This window comes from Oncorhynchus mykiss, chromosome 29, assembly GCF_057628025.1.
Source record: "Oncorhynchus mykiss isolate SJ-2025 chromosome 29, ASM5762802v1, whole genome shotgun sequence".
In the NCBI taxonomy this organism is placed as follows: Eukaryota; Metazoa; Chordata; class Actinopteri; order Salmoniformes; family Salmonidae; genus Oncorhynchus; species Oncorhynchus mykiss.
Genome location: NC_143050.1, coordinates 39,246,705 through 39,262,036, shown reverse-complemented (window position 1 = coordinate 39,262,036; position 15,332 = coordinate 39,246,705). Strand labels below are relative to the sequence as shown.

At 44.1% G+C, this 15,332-nt stretch overlaps 1 protein-coding gene across 3 annotated transcripts in view; it reads right to left on the bottom strand.

Moving 5' to 3' along the window:
- The window catches only part of LOC110509310 (collagen alpha-1(V) chain), a 124,661-nt gene that overhangs the window by 88,947 nt on the left and 20,382 nt on the right, over nucleotides 1–15,332 (bottom strand). The gene's annotated exons all lie outside the window — the stretch shown is intronic.

Sequence of the window (15,332 nt, the reverse complement as noted above, 5' to 3'; positions counted from 1 at the left end):
CGTTTGAATTTACACAAATAAAGTCCAGGGAATTAATACTAGCCATAAAAATGTGACGGATTTTGAGATAATATGATTCAATATGAGTTGAAGTAACACAATTATTTAGTAAACCCAAAATAAAAGTGTTCCACAAGCGTTTCATGTTAAACATTGTGCAATGTATTTGATCATTCCCAATTTGAACCCACTTTGTTGAGCACAGTGCCCAGTCCACCAGCAGTAACGGGGTCAAACCGCAAGCGCTACAGGATGTTGCATTTGCCTCTGTCATTAAGAATAGTGGCGGTGGGAAGGGGTCGTCTCATCATTGAACATCAATGTTCTTGACGGGTTCGATAGCCTTTCGTCATGAGCCATTACACCTCTTGGTTACAACAAGCTGCTTAATACGAATATAGAAATCGACTTTTCTTTCTTCAAACATGCATACAACGTTATGTAAAATAATCATAAAGTAAGAAAATTTTGAATTACCCACAATCATCTAAAAACGAAGCCACATGGCAAGTTGTTGCAAGAACTTAAAATGATTAAGTACAGAGAAATCGGATCAAATGTTTAGTAAATGAAATCACTTCAAATACTTCCTTAAATATTTTGGTAGAATGAAATGAACAAATAATTAGTTTACAGCGTACTGAAGCTGCAATGGTCTCTGCCTCAAGGCTGCTGCCCAGAGCATGGAGCATAGGCCCAGGACTACTCAGAGCAGAGTCACACTGAAGGTCTGGAGACAGGAGAAGGGATGGGCCCATAAAGGGACCACATCGGGTCTAAGTGAGGGGTGCAGGGTGGTCAATACAAAATGGAGGTGATTTGAAGGTAGTAAAACAATAGAAGGAACTGTTCATTGCAAGGTTTTAAGAACCAAAACAAAGACAAAAGCACGCATTCTCTGGCGCTGTGTTTGCGTTATTGTGTTCTGATGAACCCACTCCAGCAAGGCTGAGAAAAGCTCTCTTCAAATATTCACACACACACACACACACACACACACAGGTAAAAACAGGGAGGATCGGGTGTCCGGTCAGACAGGACCACAGACACTTAATCAGTCTGTTCAGAGCGGAGCTTTCAATAGCCCCAACCATCTGAGAGAGGATGGAAAGAATGGAGGGAGGGAGCTCCACAACAGACTCCATCTGGAGGTCATTACACAGGGCTCTCACATGCAGTACAGATCAATCAAAATAAACTACTCCAGCTCTTAACAAAATTCCAGATTCAAACAGACTACAGATACACATGACCATCGATCACCGTCACCCTCCACAGCTGTAGGGGGAATCATTTCCTTCATGACTTCCACATCCTCTACCGCCGATGATATCATTGCATCACTGTCAGCTAGCTCCAGAAAGCTTTGAAAATGTGAGCTCTTACAATATCTGAATCTGGACAGGCATCTGACCCATATCACACGCAGCACGAACAATCATCCCACACACATACATGTAAACACACCTAACGACACTCACGGTAGGTCAAAACGCAGACTGATACATACGGTATAAACACAGAAGGAGAGAGAGAGAGAGAGAGCTCTTTCATATGGGTGTGTGCTGATCATGAAGAGGAAAATAAGTGGGAATGGAGTCAGATGAAAGAATGCGAACTATGTGGTGATTCCCTATCCAACTCTCTCCCTATCCAAAACTCTCTCCTGCTGTCTCTCAATTCAATTTCAATTTAAGGGGCTTTATTGGCATGGGAAACATATGGGTTACATTGCCAAAGCATGTGAAATAGATAATCAACAAACGTGAAATAAACAGTACATACATTTCAATTGTTGAATTATGTCTATATACACAGTGTTGTAATGATGTGCAAATTGTTAAATTACAAAAGGGAAAATAAATCAACATAAATAATGGTGTTTCTTCTTCACTGGTTGCCCTTTTCTTGCGGCAAAAGGTCACAAAACTTGCTGCTGTGATTGCACACTGTGGTATTTCACCCAATACATATGGGAGTTTATCAAAATTGGATTTTGTTTTCGAATTCTTTGTGGGTCTGTGTAATCTGAGGGAAATATGTGTCTCTAATATGGTCATACATTTGGCAGGAGGTTAGGAAGGGTAGCTCAGTTTCCACCTCATTTGGTGGGCAGTGTGCACATAGTCTGTCTTCTCTTGAGAGCCAGGTCTGACTTCGGCGGCCTTTCTCAATAGCAAGGCTATGCTCACTGAGTCTGTACACAGTCAAAAATGTCCTTAATTTTGGGTCAGTCACAGTGGTCAGGTATTCTGCCACTGTGTACTCTCTGTTTAGGGCCAAATAGCGTTCTAGTTTGCTCTATTTTTTTTGTTAATTCTTTCCAATGTGTCAAGTAATTATCTTCAATCCTGTTTGCTCAGGTTTCTTTGTAAATATATTTGTAGAATTCTGCATGTAGAGTCTCAATTTGGTGTTTGTCCCATTTTGTGAATTCTTGGTTGGTGAAGACCAGACCTCACAACCATAAATGCAAGGGTTCTATAACTGATTCAATATTTTTTTTTACCAGATGCTAATTCATATGTTGAATTTTATGTTCCTTTTGATGGCATAGAAGGCCCTTCTTGCCTTGTCTCTCAGATCGTCCATAGCTTTGTGGAAGTTACCTGTGGAATTTATATTTGTGGTCCTGGCAACTGGACCTTTTTTGGAACACCATTATTTTTGTCTTACTGACATTTACTGTCAGGGCCCAGGTCTGACAGAATCTGTGCAGAAGATCTAGGTGCTGCTGTAGGCCCTCCTTGTCTGGGGACAGAAGCACCAGATCATCAGCAAACAGTAGACATTTGGCTTCAAATTCTATCAGGGTGAGGCTGGGTGCCGCAGACTGTTCTAGTGCCCTCGCCAATTTGTTGATATATATGTTGAAGAGGGTGGGGCTTAAGCTGCATCCCTGTCTCACACCCCGGCCCTGTGGAAAGAAATGTGTGTCTTTCTTGCCAATTTATGTGATATCTTTTTCCCCCAACACCAGTTTCCATCAATTTGTATAGCAGACACTCATGCCAAATTGAGTCGAAAGCTTTTTTGAAATCAACAAAGCACGTGAAGACTTTGCCTTTGTTATGGTTTGTTTGTTTGTCAATTAGGGTGTGCAGGGTAAATATGTGGTAAAAAGCCCATTTGACATTTGCTCAGTGCATTGTTTTCGCTGAGGAAACGTACGAGTCTGCTGTTAATGATAACGCAGAGGATTTTCCCAAGGTTGCTGTTGACCCATATCCCCCGGTAGTTATTGGGGTCAAATTTGTCTCCACTTTTGTGGATTGGGGTGATCAGTCCTTGGTTCCAAATATTAGGGAAGATGCCAGAGCTGAGGATGATGTTAAAGAGTTTAAGTAAATACAATTGGAATGTGTGGTCTGTATATTTCATTTAGGATACCATCAACCCCACAGACCTTTTTGGGTTGGAGGGTTTGTATTTTGTCCTGTAGTTCATTCAATGTAATTGGAAAATCCAGTGGGTTCTGGTAGTCTTTAATAGTTGATTCAAATATTTGTATTTCATCGTGTATATGTTTTTTTCTGTTTGTTCTTTGTTATAGAGCCAAAAAGATTGGATAAGTGGTTTATCCATACATCTCCATTTTGGATAGATATGTCTTTGTGTTGTTGTTTGTTTAGAGTTTTCCAATTTTCCCAAAGTGGTTATATTCTATGGATTCTTCAATTACATTGAACTGATTTCTTACATGCTGTTCCTTCTTTTTCTGTAGTGTATTTCTGTATTGTTTTAGTGATTCACCATAGTGAAGGCTTAGGTTTTCTGGGTCTCTATGTTTTGGGTTGGATAGGTTTCTCAATTTTTTCTTAGGTTTTTTTCATTATTCATCAAACCATTTGTCATTGTTGTTAATTTTCTTAAGTTGTCTCTCTCCCTCATTATCCAAACCCTTCCCTTGTTTCCTCTATCAGCTGGGGGGGGGGGGGGGGGGGCTGATTAGTGTCACACTTTTGCCTCAGCCCCAGCTAACACACCTGGCTCCAATAATCAACTAATCATGATCTTCAGTTAAAAATGTAATTTGTTTAAATCAGGTGTGTTTGGTAGGGATGGGGGAAAGGTGTGACACCAATCAGGCTCCGCGAGGACTGGAATTACCCAGGCCAGATAGAGAATGACTATCACTGGCATTTCTGACTGACTGAAATGTGATAACTCGTCTAAAAGACCTCTACTACAGTCGGATAGTTCCCCCCTGTCAAAATGAAGTGAAACATAAACTTACATCAACACTAGTCAAAACAAATGTGTAAAACAAAACTATTTTGAGAGACAATACCTCTGAAATCCTATCCACATGAGTCTCCAGAGGACACACTGTATCTACAAGAATAGAATACTCTGTGAACGCATGAACCTGCTCTACCTTTTCTCTAGGGCAATTTGGGAATGCTGCCTGCCATTCTCATACTACTCCCTGTCAATCCCATACCACCACACTGTTTATCTTCAACCTGCCAACAGCCCAGAGCCCGTCGGTCTCCCGGGAAACCCACAGCCACAAGGCCCATGGGAGGAGGCCGATATGGGCGGAGGTGGAGCGGGATGAAACCTCACGACAGCCACCACAGAAGAACACTGAGAGATTGCTAGGGCCACTGGGCATCACATCAAGACAGAACTGTCACACACATAGACACACATGCACTCACTCACATAGTTTACACATGTGCGGGCACACACCAATGCATAGTCTCTTTCTATAAGTGAAAAAAACGTGAAACATAGAGTAGAAAGTTGTCTGAAACATAACAAAATATGTCAATCTGACCACTCACACACTCCTAGACGTTCCTCCGTTCATCATCATGAAACCCCTCCTAACTCAATATCTTCAGGGCATCCCTCTCTCTCCTGATTACACAGTGGCTGAACACAGTGGCGTCTGTCTATAACCCTCAAGTCTAACTTGATGTGAACAAAAATTACCGTCTGAAAACACTCAAACCCACTGAGCTCTCATAGTAACAACAGGCTTTAGTTAAACACCCAAAAATCACTTAGGACCTTGTGTTAGGTATAGGGTAACCTTGAGGTAGGAACTTCTGTATAAGCTAGCTCCATCAAATCACTTAGGAACCTTGGGTTAGGTATAGGGTAACCTTGAGGTAGGAACTTCTGTATAAGCTAGCTCCATCAAATCACTTAGGAACCTTGTGTTAGGTATAGGGTAACCTTGAGGTAGGAACTTCTGTATAAGCTAGCTCCATCAAATCACTTAGGAACCTTGTGTTAGGTATAGGGTAACCTTGAGGTAGGAACTTCTGTATAAGCTAGCTCCATCAAATCACTTAGGACCTTGTAGTAGGAGGTACGCAGAATACATTCAAATCCACTGAGTGACACTATGATGGCTATACTTTCTTCTAGCCAACGTTATGCCAGCGTGTTTTACAGTAATTAGTGTCTGGTGAATGTCGGGTGTCTTAGTCTGTCGTTTGTCTTCTAGCCATATCCTCCATTCCTCTCTCCTCCCTGTCTCTGTTAAGTCCTCAGACAGCCACCATTCATCCAGACTGACCCCACTGCCGATCCAGGGCTCCCCACATCCATATAAGGACATAATCCAACACACTTCCTGCTGCTAGGCGTCATGTGAATATGGTAGTCAAAGAGTTCAACTTTAGTTGACTTGCTGACGCTCCGCTCAACCCCCCCCCCCCCACACACACACACACACACACACACTGTTACCACAACTGAGCTAGGATAGCTATAGGTTCCTCTAGCCCAGCATCGGCACTACAACTTCATAGGGTTGTCTATAGTCTCCAATTACAAGATACTATCTGGGACAATACAGAGAAAACAAAGCAGGCCAAACTCTTTGGTCCTTTAAAAACCTGCTGTTTGTAAAAAAAATATGATGTTCTACAGCTTGGAAAATAAATAAATGTTACTCTGGATGACAACATAATGATGTTTGTTTCTGACATTAGGGCTGTTTCCCTTAAAGGAGGTAAATTCGCTTTGCGTTTGGTTTCCTTGCCACGTAACTAACGAGTATCGGTATACTGGTTATCGTCCCAGCCCTACAAGATACCAAATCAATAAATAACCGATATACTTATTAAAGGTCCCGTCCAACTCCACTCTGCAGTTCCAGAAGCCATAGCCATTTAACATGGTTATATCTACCCCTCCTGAACTTAGAAGCACGTGTCTGTCTGTTAGGCTTAGCTAGGCAGGGTCGAGGTTGAAAATATTGTGGGGGGTTGTTGGCTCTCCTTTCACTCAATTTTAAAGGCAGGAGTGTGTCTACTCTACAGAGTAAATAACTACAATGAGCAAAGAGCTAGTACAAGCTTTCATTAGCAATTGGGGGATTAGCTGCAGTTAGCTAACAGCTCTATACTTAGCAAACAGTCACAACATTTCACACTGACAGCAGCAATTAGCTGATGACTGCAATTACTTTAGAGAAAAAGTGTGACTGGCTCCATTGGAGAGACCAACTAGCCATCGGACTACCTCAGTAGTAGCACTATGGTACCGTAGCATATAAGTCTAAGTCATTAAATAATGTCTGAAATGACACCCTATTCCCTACAGTATAGGGCACCACGAGTCACATAGGGCTCTGATCAAAAGTCATGTAGGCTATATAGAAAATGGGGCGGGGATGATGCCAGTATCACGATACTCGTTAGTATAGACTATGGGGCAACTATGGGGCAAAACAGACTGGGTTGGCTTAGATTGTTGACAACATGTCAAACATATTTAGTCTCCAGTGTTTATTCAAAATCTAAATACACTTGCGGAATGAGCACTTGTTTCTCAAATGCATTGCTACAGTTGTTGGTTACCTAGCTAGTGAATTGTAGCCATATTACCATAGACGTGACATCAGTCACAACAACTCAAAAACAAGACATGCTATCAAGAACAAGATAGAACTAGCTGAAACGAGCCACCGACGATTCCCCACACGGCAGCTCATTGTCATAGTTGCTAGCTTCCTGGCCATCCAGTATCACAACAACAACAGAGACTTCCGCCCCACTGAAGCATTGCGCATCGTTTTCGTGAGGTTGTCAGCTAACCCGGTGTATCACGGCAAGGAAAGAAAACGTAAAACTTGTTCAGGAAAACAGATCTTATGTTGGAAACAAACATCAATATAGTGTCATCCAGAGTCCCATTAATTTATTCTCCAAGCTGTAGCACACAATATTTTACTGACATCAGATTTTTAAAGGACAGTTTGGTCTGCTTCGTGTTCAAATTTTTGCCATGGGAAATAAATATTGCGATACTGGTATGGTCGCAGCCCTAATTTGAAGACAGGGTATCATTTCAGATTTAGCCTACCCAACATAGCTGTGGCATATCATGTGAACTATAGTCATGATGTAAAAGAAGACATTGTTGCGTAAGTCATCGAGCAGTGCTTGTAGATGAAAACGAGGAGGAAGGGGAGGAAGAAGTTTGGTCGCAATCAGCCAGCCGACGCTAACCATGTCATGACCCCTGCGGAGGCCTGTTGGTTTTGCTAATCCTCTCTGACACAAACTAATCCGATACAAATCAGCAGCTTTTGGGGAGGAAGCCATGGTTATCAGGATACCCTCTCTCTTTCCCCTCCACCCGTAATCTCCCCTTTTCCTCTCCCTCTATCCAGCCGTCTACTCCTTTCACAAATCTCTCCTCGTCTTTTCTTAATTTCCTCTCCTTCCTGATGGTTATTTTCTGCCTTGCTCTGATGCCCCGATGAGTCCCTGTGATAGAGGTATTCTCATCATTACATTGTGGTAAGGCAGGATGGGGTGTCCTACCCTCCTACCACTACTGGGAGGGGGAGAGGGGCAATTAGCTGCTTACTGGACAGGAGGGAAAGGGAAGGTGGGTGACTTAACATCTCCTTCTGTCCAGAGAGTAAAAACCCTACATACAGAAACATGTTTTTTTCAGTAGGCAGAAATGTTAGTTCCACTGACACAAGCACTGTCTGCTAAAACAGCTGGTAAGGTAAAACATGTAATGTGCCCTGCTGCTGCCTGGGTCTGATCAGTCAAACCTGTGTCTTGTACACAGGATGTGAACGAGACAACGTGTCATATCTGGAATGTGGTGCACATTGAGGAATCGGTTCTCGTTGATCTAATTGACGACAAGCAATGGCTAAAAATAGCTTAACCTGTATGACTTTAAATGAAACGGATGGACGTTTTTCCTCACATCTGTCCCATACGTGTGTGCACATGTTTTCTGTGTGCAAGATGTGTGTTTAGGCCAATTCAACCACAGTGGAAAAAACTCAAGTTCGGCAACCACACACACACCCAAACTCCGGTCACGCTTGCCTCACCTTCCTCCGACCCTCCTGAGGTAGCAGTAAACTACACCCAGCACACAGCTATGGCTGTCAATCACACCTCATTAAGCTGAAGTGTTTGTCTACTTAGGTGACGGCTCGCTCGAGGGAGCAACACGATGGACCCCCAACTGAAGCTAGGGCCAGAGCGTTTCCCTTGGTAAACACAGGCTGACCGCAGCATACACCTCCCAGAGAGGCGAGAGAGAGAGGTGCTGTTTGTGTGTGAAATTGACTGGGGCCGGGCAGGGTCCAGGGATGTCTTACTCTGCGACCAAAGAACTCGATAGAGCTGTCATTATTCAATATGCTCTTAAACAAATGAGGTGAATTGAGAATGTAATAATGCTCTGTCACCACCATCACAACCACAGAAAGTTGGATGCAGAATGTCTTTGCAACCATCAAACCGACCACTGGGTCATGGCTATAGTTGCCACAAAGAAACACCACAGAGTAGGGCAGTCTGGAACACAGCAGGGAAAAGAGCTAACTGACACACTATGACTGTAAGGGTCCAGGTGACACACACCTGTAGCCTTACAGTCATAGTCCAATTCAACTGCCCTTTCCTCACGGTCATCACAGATCAAAACAAGAGCCTGACTGTTTCACATGGTAGCGCTGAGCGCTTATTGCTTTTGGAGGTTGGTTTGATTCCGATTTAATTTATTCATTTATTTTTACATTAAATGCTCTATGCATTATGTGGGTTGAGTGCTGTAACGACACAGAATAAAACAATGAATGAAAGTCCCACGATGGTAGTGATTGCCCATTACTGCTTATCACTTATTAACAATCATGTATTCACATTACTTTACTTTAATGAACTATTTCAGTTGTTGTGTACCGGTATATTACATTGGTTTAATTTGGTGACTTTATTATTTCATTTCAAGTCATCATCTCATCTCCATAGAGCTGCCGCCTATGCTGTCTGACTAAATCACTATTTTAGTAGTTCTTCAAAGTGAATAAGGTATACTTTTATGACTGCTAAATAACAAACTATCAATCACTTCAGAGGTGTCTAACTCATTCCAAGGAGAGCTCAGTGTCTGCAGGTTTTTGCTTTTTCCTTTCAATTAAGACCTAGACAACTAGGTGAGGGGAGTTCCTTACTAGTGACCTTAATTCATCAATCAAGTACAAGGGTGGAGCGAAAACCCACAGACACTCGGCCCTCCGTGGAATGAGTTTGACGCATGACTTAAGAGCATGTATTTTCTGGTAAAGATACCTATGAAGCAACTGCTCTCTATAGCGCTCAAATTACGCATTCCTCTGTCTCCTCTCTCTCCGTGTCTGCCCTACACTAACCTAACATAGCAGGTGTAAAAGAAACACACAGACCGGCCGGTCAAATGTTGTAGTTAATTAACACGTTTTCTGCGCTAAACTATGTAGAATATTGGCGTGTTGGAAACTACAACTCCCTACGACATCACACAGTTCAGGCTTGATCGGATTTATCTCTACAGATACTGTGCAATGTGCGCATTGAGCTTACAGGAGAGAAAAAACCTACTTGAATGGAATTAGTAGAAAACCTCAGAGACTCCTGATCAGACCCTTGTGGTACAGCACCATCTGTTGAAGAGGCAGTACCATATCAGAGGGATGTGACTGAGGCAACTACCCTCTCTCCCTTTCTCCTCTCTTCCCCCCTATCTCCCCCTTTCTTCCCTCTCCCTCTCTCCTCCTCTCCCCCTGTCCTTTTACTGTGTCTTCAGTTCCCAAAGGCTGATATTGAACTCGTTGCTGGGTGCTGTCTGTCCATCTACTCACACTCTCTTATTAGTCACTTCAAAGAAACCCTTCCTGGTCCTGTATAAGTAGCGTGTGTGAAGAGACCATTTTTGTTGGACATTTTGATAGATCTGTTTTGCCAGACATGGACTGGCTTAGGGAGGTACCCTAGCAGCACTGCAAGGGATAATTAACTCATCAAATAACTGCAAGTGAAAATGAATTAACATGAGAGAAATAAAACATCACATTTCTTCATACTGTTCACTGAGAAGAGGGAAGAGGGCTTGGTGTGGTTGACAACCCTTCTCGGCTCCCTCGCTCTCTCCCTCCTTCTCTTGGCCTCCCTTCCTTGATCTCTTTGTTTCTCTGTTTCTTTCTTTCTCTGATTTCTGCTGGGCGCTCCTCGTTTCACCACATCTCCTCACACACACAAACACACAGACACACACACACACATGCAACGACCCCCCACCACACACACACCAACGTCCATTCAGAGTGACTCTAGTCCATTCAATGTGGACCGTCTCATTCCCTGCTGGGGGAGCAGGCCAGGCAGCAGGCAACAGGTCCAGTAAATCAGGGTGAGTTCTCTACAGAGCGGGAATCAGGATTAACATTCTTCTTTTTTGCACGGGTAACGTCCCAAATGGCACCCTGTTCCCTAAATAGTGCACTACTTTTGACCAGATGGCCCTACTGCTCAAAAGTAGTGCACTAAATAGGGAATAGGGTACCACATAGGACGAAGCCACGTTCTCCCCTCCCTTCTCCTGCAGGCTGGTTGAACCAGGCTGCAGGCAGTGAGGCACATGCTTGACCTCGCACTGAGGACAAAGAGCAATTAGCAGCAGCGTGGAGTCTGTCTCTGTGTCTGACCCTCCATCCACCCGCCTGTCTGTCCGTCTGTCTGCCCGTCGCCTAGAAACCAGGGCAGCGAAAACAACCAGGGCAGAGTGGGAAACTGAACTTCCCCCTCCTACAGCGCAGCATCCTAGATGGGGAAGGACGGCGGGCGGGTGGGTGGGGGCTATTTGGATATCAACTCCTATCCAACTCTCATCAAACTGTTACCCAACTGGGACGGATGCCAGTAGTGTAGATCTAGACATGTAGATCTAGACACTGAGCCTTATAAGGGGAAAGGACTGATGTGACACATAGTACATCAGGATATTTTGACTCGTGTTTAATTAACCCTCAAAACACAGACACACACGCACAAACATGCAAAAACACACACGTGCGCAAACACACACACACACAAGCATTAAAAAAAAACACTCAGCTGCCCTCCCGACTGACAGGTAGTGATCAGCAGTGACCTGAGGGTGTTGGCTTGGTAATCATATGACTCGCGCCTAAGATTAGCCTGCGGTCATTACATCCACAACATAACACCCATCACAGCCGTCTACATAGACACACTGACAGGACACACACGCACGCACATACGCCCGCATACACTCAAGCTTACACTCACACACACACGTGCGCGCATGTGCACACACACACTAATCTCAGCTACATTACACCCATTACGGCCCACCACATAGACCCAATGACAGGCTCACACTCTCTCACCCCTGCTCACACACACTAACGTCAGCTACATTGAACCCATTGTGCATTACAGCAGTCTACCTAATTTGACTGACCATTTGCGTACCTCTGAACCGATCCCTGTTGTGTTAGCTACCCTCTCCCTCGCTTTCTGTCTCTGTTTCTTTGTTTCAATTCAATGTTTCTGTCTCTCTCTCTCTCTCTCTTGCTCACACACACACACACACCCACACGCACATCGCACACGCTCACCAAAACAATTTTAACATGAAACAGAAACACGCATAACATAAACAAGGCAACGGTAAACATGTCATCCCCCACGAATGATGGAGGTTCCCACCCCCATTGGGCCAATTGAGATATCATGTGTGACTAACACATTTCAGTTATCGTCTGTGACCACAGACTGACTATTCATTATATTGACCAGAATTTCACCTTTATTTAACCATGTAGGCTAGTTGAGAACAAGTTCTCATTTGCAACTGTGACCTGGCCAAGATAAAGCGTAGCAATTTGACAGATACAACAACACAGAGTTACACATGGAATAAACAAAACATACAGTCAATAATACAGTAGAAAAAAAGAAAACAAAAAGACTATGTACAGTGAGTGCAAATGAGGTAAGTTAAGGAAATAAATAGGCCATGGTGGCGAAGTAATTACAATATAGCAATTAAACACTGGAATGGTAGATCGGCAGAAGATGAATGTGCAGGTAGAGATACTGGGGTGCAAAGGAGCAAAATAAATAAATAAATACCAGCATGGGGATGAGGTAGGTAGATAGATGGGCTGTTTACAGATAGGCTAAGTACAGGTGCAGTGATCTGTAAACTGCTCTGACAGCTGGTACTTACAGCTAGTGAGGGAGATGTGAGTCTCCAGCTTCAGAGATTTTTGCAATTCGTTCCAGTCATGGGCAGCAGAGAACTGGAAGGAAAGACGACCAAAGGAGAAATTGGCTTTGGGGGTGACCAGTGAGATATACCTGCTGGAGCGTGTGCTACGAGTGGGTGCTGCTATGGTGACCAGTGAGCTGAGATAAGGCGTGGCTTTACCTAGCAGAGACATGTAGATAACCTGAAGCCAGTGTGCTTGGCGACGAGTATGAAGCGAGGGCCAACCAACGAGAGCGTACAGGTCGCAATGGTGGGTAGTGTATGGGGCTTTGGTGACAAAACGGATGGCACTGTGATAGACTGCATCCAGTTTGTTGAGTAGAGTGTTGGAGACTATTTTATAGATGACATCACCGAAGTCGAGGATCGGTAGGATGGTCAGTTTTACGAGGGTATATTTAGCAGCATGAGTGAAGAATGCTTTGTTGCGATATAGGAAGCCGATTCTAGATTTAATTTTGGATTGGAGATGCTTAATGTGAGTCTGGAAGGAGAGTTTACAGTCTAACCAGACACCTAGGTATTTGTAGTTGTCCACATATTCTAAGTCAGAGCCGTCCAGAGTAGTGATGCTGGACGGGCGAGCAGGTGCGGGCAGCGATCGATTGAAAAGCATGCATTTAGTTTTATTTGCGTTTAAGAGCAGTTGGAGGCCACGGAAGGAGAGTTGTATGGCATTGAAGCTCGTCTGGAGGTTAGTTGACACCGTTTCCAAGGAGGGGCCAGAAGTATACAGAATGGTGTCGTCTGCGTAGAGGTGGATCAGAGAATCACCAGCAGCAAGAGCAACATCATTGATGTATACAGAAAAGAGAGTCGGCCCGAGATTTGAACCTTGTGGCACACCCATAGAGACTGTCAGAGGTCCAGACAACAGGCCCTCCGATTTGACACACTGAACTCTATCAGAGAAGTAGTTGGTAAACCAGGCGAGGCAATCATTTGAGAAACCAAGGCTGTTGAGTCTGCCAATAAGAATGTTGTGATTGACAGAGTCGAAAGCCTTGGCCAGGTCGATGAATACGGCTGCACAGTAATGTCTCTTATCGATGGCGGTTATGATGTTGTTTAGAACCTTGAGCGTGGCTGAGGTGCACCCATGACCAGCTCTGAAACCAGATTGCATAGCGGAGAAGGTATGGTGGGATTCGAAATGGTCAGTAATCTGTTTGTTAACTTGGCTTTCAAAGACCTTAGAAAGGCAAGGTAGGATAGGTCTGTAGCAGTTTGGGTCTAGAGTGTCACCTCCTTTGAAGAGGGGGGTGACCGCGGCAGCTTTCCAATCTTTGGGAATCTCAGACGATACGAAAGAGAGGTTGAACAGGCTAGTAATAGGGGTTGTTACCATTTCGGCAGATCATTTTAGAAAGAGAGGGTCCAGATTGTCTAGCCCGGCCGATTTGTAGGTGTCCAGATTTTGCAGCTCTTTCAGAACATCGGCTATCTGGATTTGGGTAAAGGAGAAATGGTGGGGGCTTTGGCGGGTTGCTGTGGAGGGTGCCGGGCTGTTAACCGGGGTAGGGGTAGCGATGTGGAAAGCATGGCCAGCCGTAGAGAAATGCTTATTGAAATTCTCAATTATAGCGGATTTATCGGTGGTGACAATGTTTCCTAGCCTCAGAGCAGTGGGCAGCTAGGAGGAGGTGCTCTTATTCTCCATGGACTTTACAGTGTCCCAGAACTTTTTGGAGTTAGTACTACAGGATGCAAATTTCTGTTTGAAAAAGCTAGCCTTGGCTTTTCTAACTGCCTGTGTATATTTGTTCCTAACTTCCCTGAAAAGTTGCATATCACGGGGGCTATTCGATGCTAATGCAGAACGCCACAGGATGTTTTTGTGCTGGTCAAGGGCAGACAGGTCTGGCGTGAACCAAGGACTATATCTATTCCTAGTTCTAAATTTTTTGAGAGGGGCATGCTTATTTAAGATGGTGAGGAAGGCACTTTTAAAGAATAGCCAGGCATCATCTACTGACAGGATGAGGTCAATGTCATTCCAGGATACCCCGGTCAGGTAGATTCAAAAGGCCTGCTCGCAGAAGTGTTTCAGGGAGCGTTTGACAGTGATCAGGGGTGGTTGCAGACCCATTACGGGGTCTAAGTAAGTGGCTGAATTAATATGGTAAAGGGGGAACTTATTCCTATAGGGAATAACTCCAGCTAGCTCCCAATCACACTTTGAATAACAGGAAACACCAGACAAGATAAAGAACGAAGGGAATGCAGACAAAGATTCTCCAGTCACACACACGCACGCACGCACAAGTTCACACAGAGACAAAAACACACTCTTGTTCACACTCTTCACACACACTCGCACACTCGACATGAACTGAGTTGAGTGTATCTTTAGAATGACCAACCAAGCAGAACAGTTAGTTTACAACAGTAGACAGCAACAATCTGTATAAACACAGCCTTGCTTAAATGTAAACAAATCTAAATATTCCTGTAGCACCCATACTTAATTACAACATAAACGTATAAACACAAATATCAGGACACCACAATGATAAATATTTGTGTCTATAGATACAGTGCATAAAACAGCTGTTTGTTCACTTCAAAATGCACACAGGTAGACACAATGACACAAAGCCAGGAGTAGCTCCAGCTAGAGGAGTGTGTTTGAGCGTGTGTGCCCATCTGCCTGCATGTGTGTGCTCGTTCACCACATGTGTGTGTGTGTGTGTGTGTGTGTGTGTGTGTGTGTGTGTGTGCGTGTGTGTGCACGCGCGCTTGCCTGTGCTTCTCGGTCTACTCTGCTGGGGCTTTAG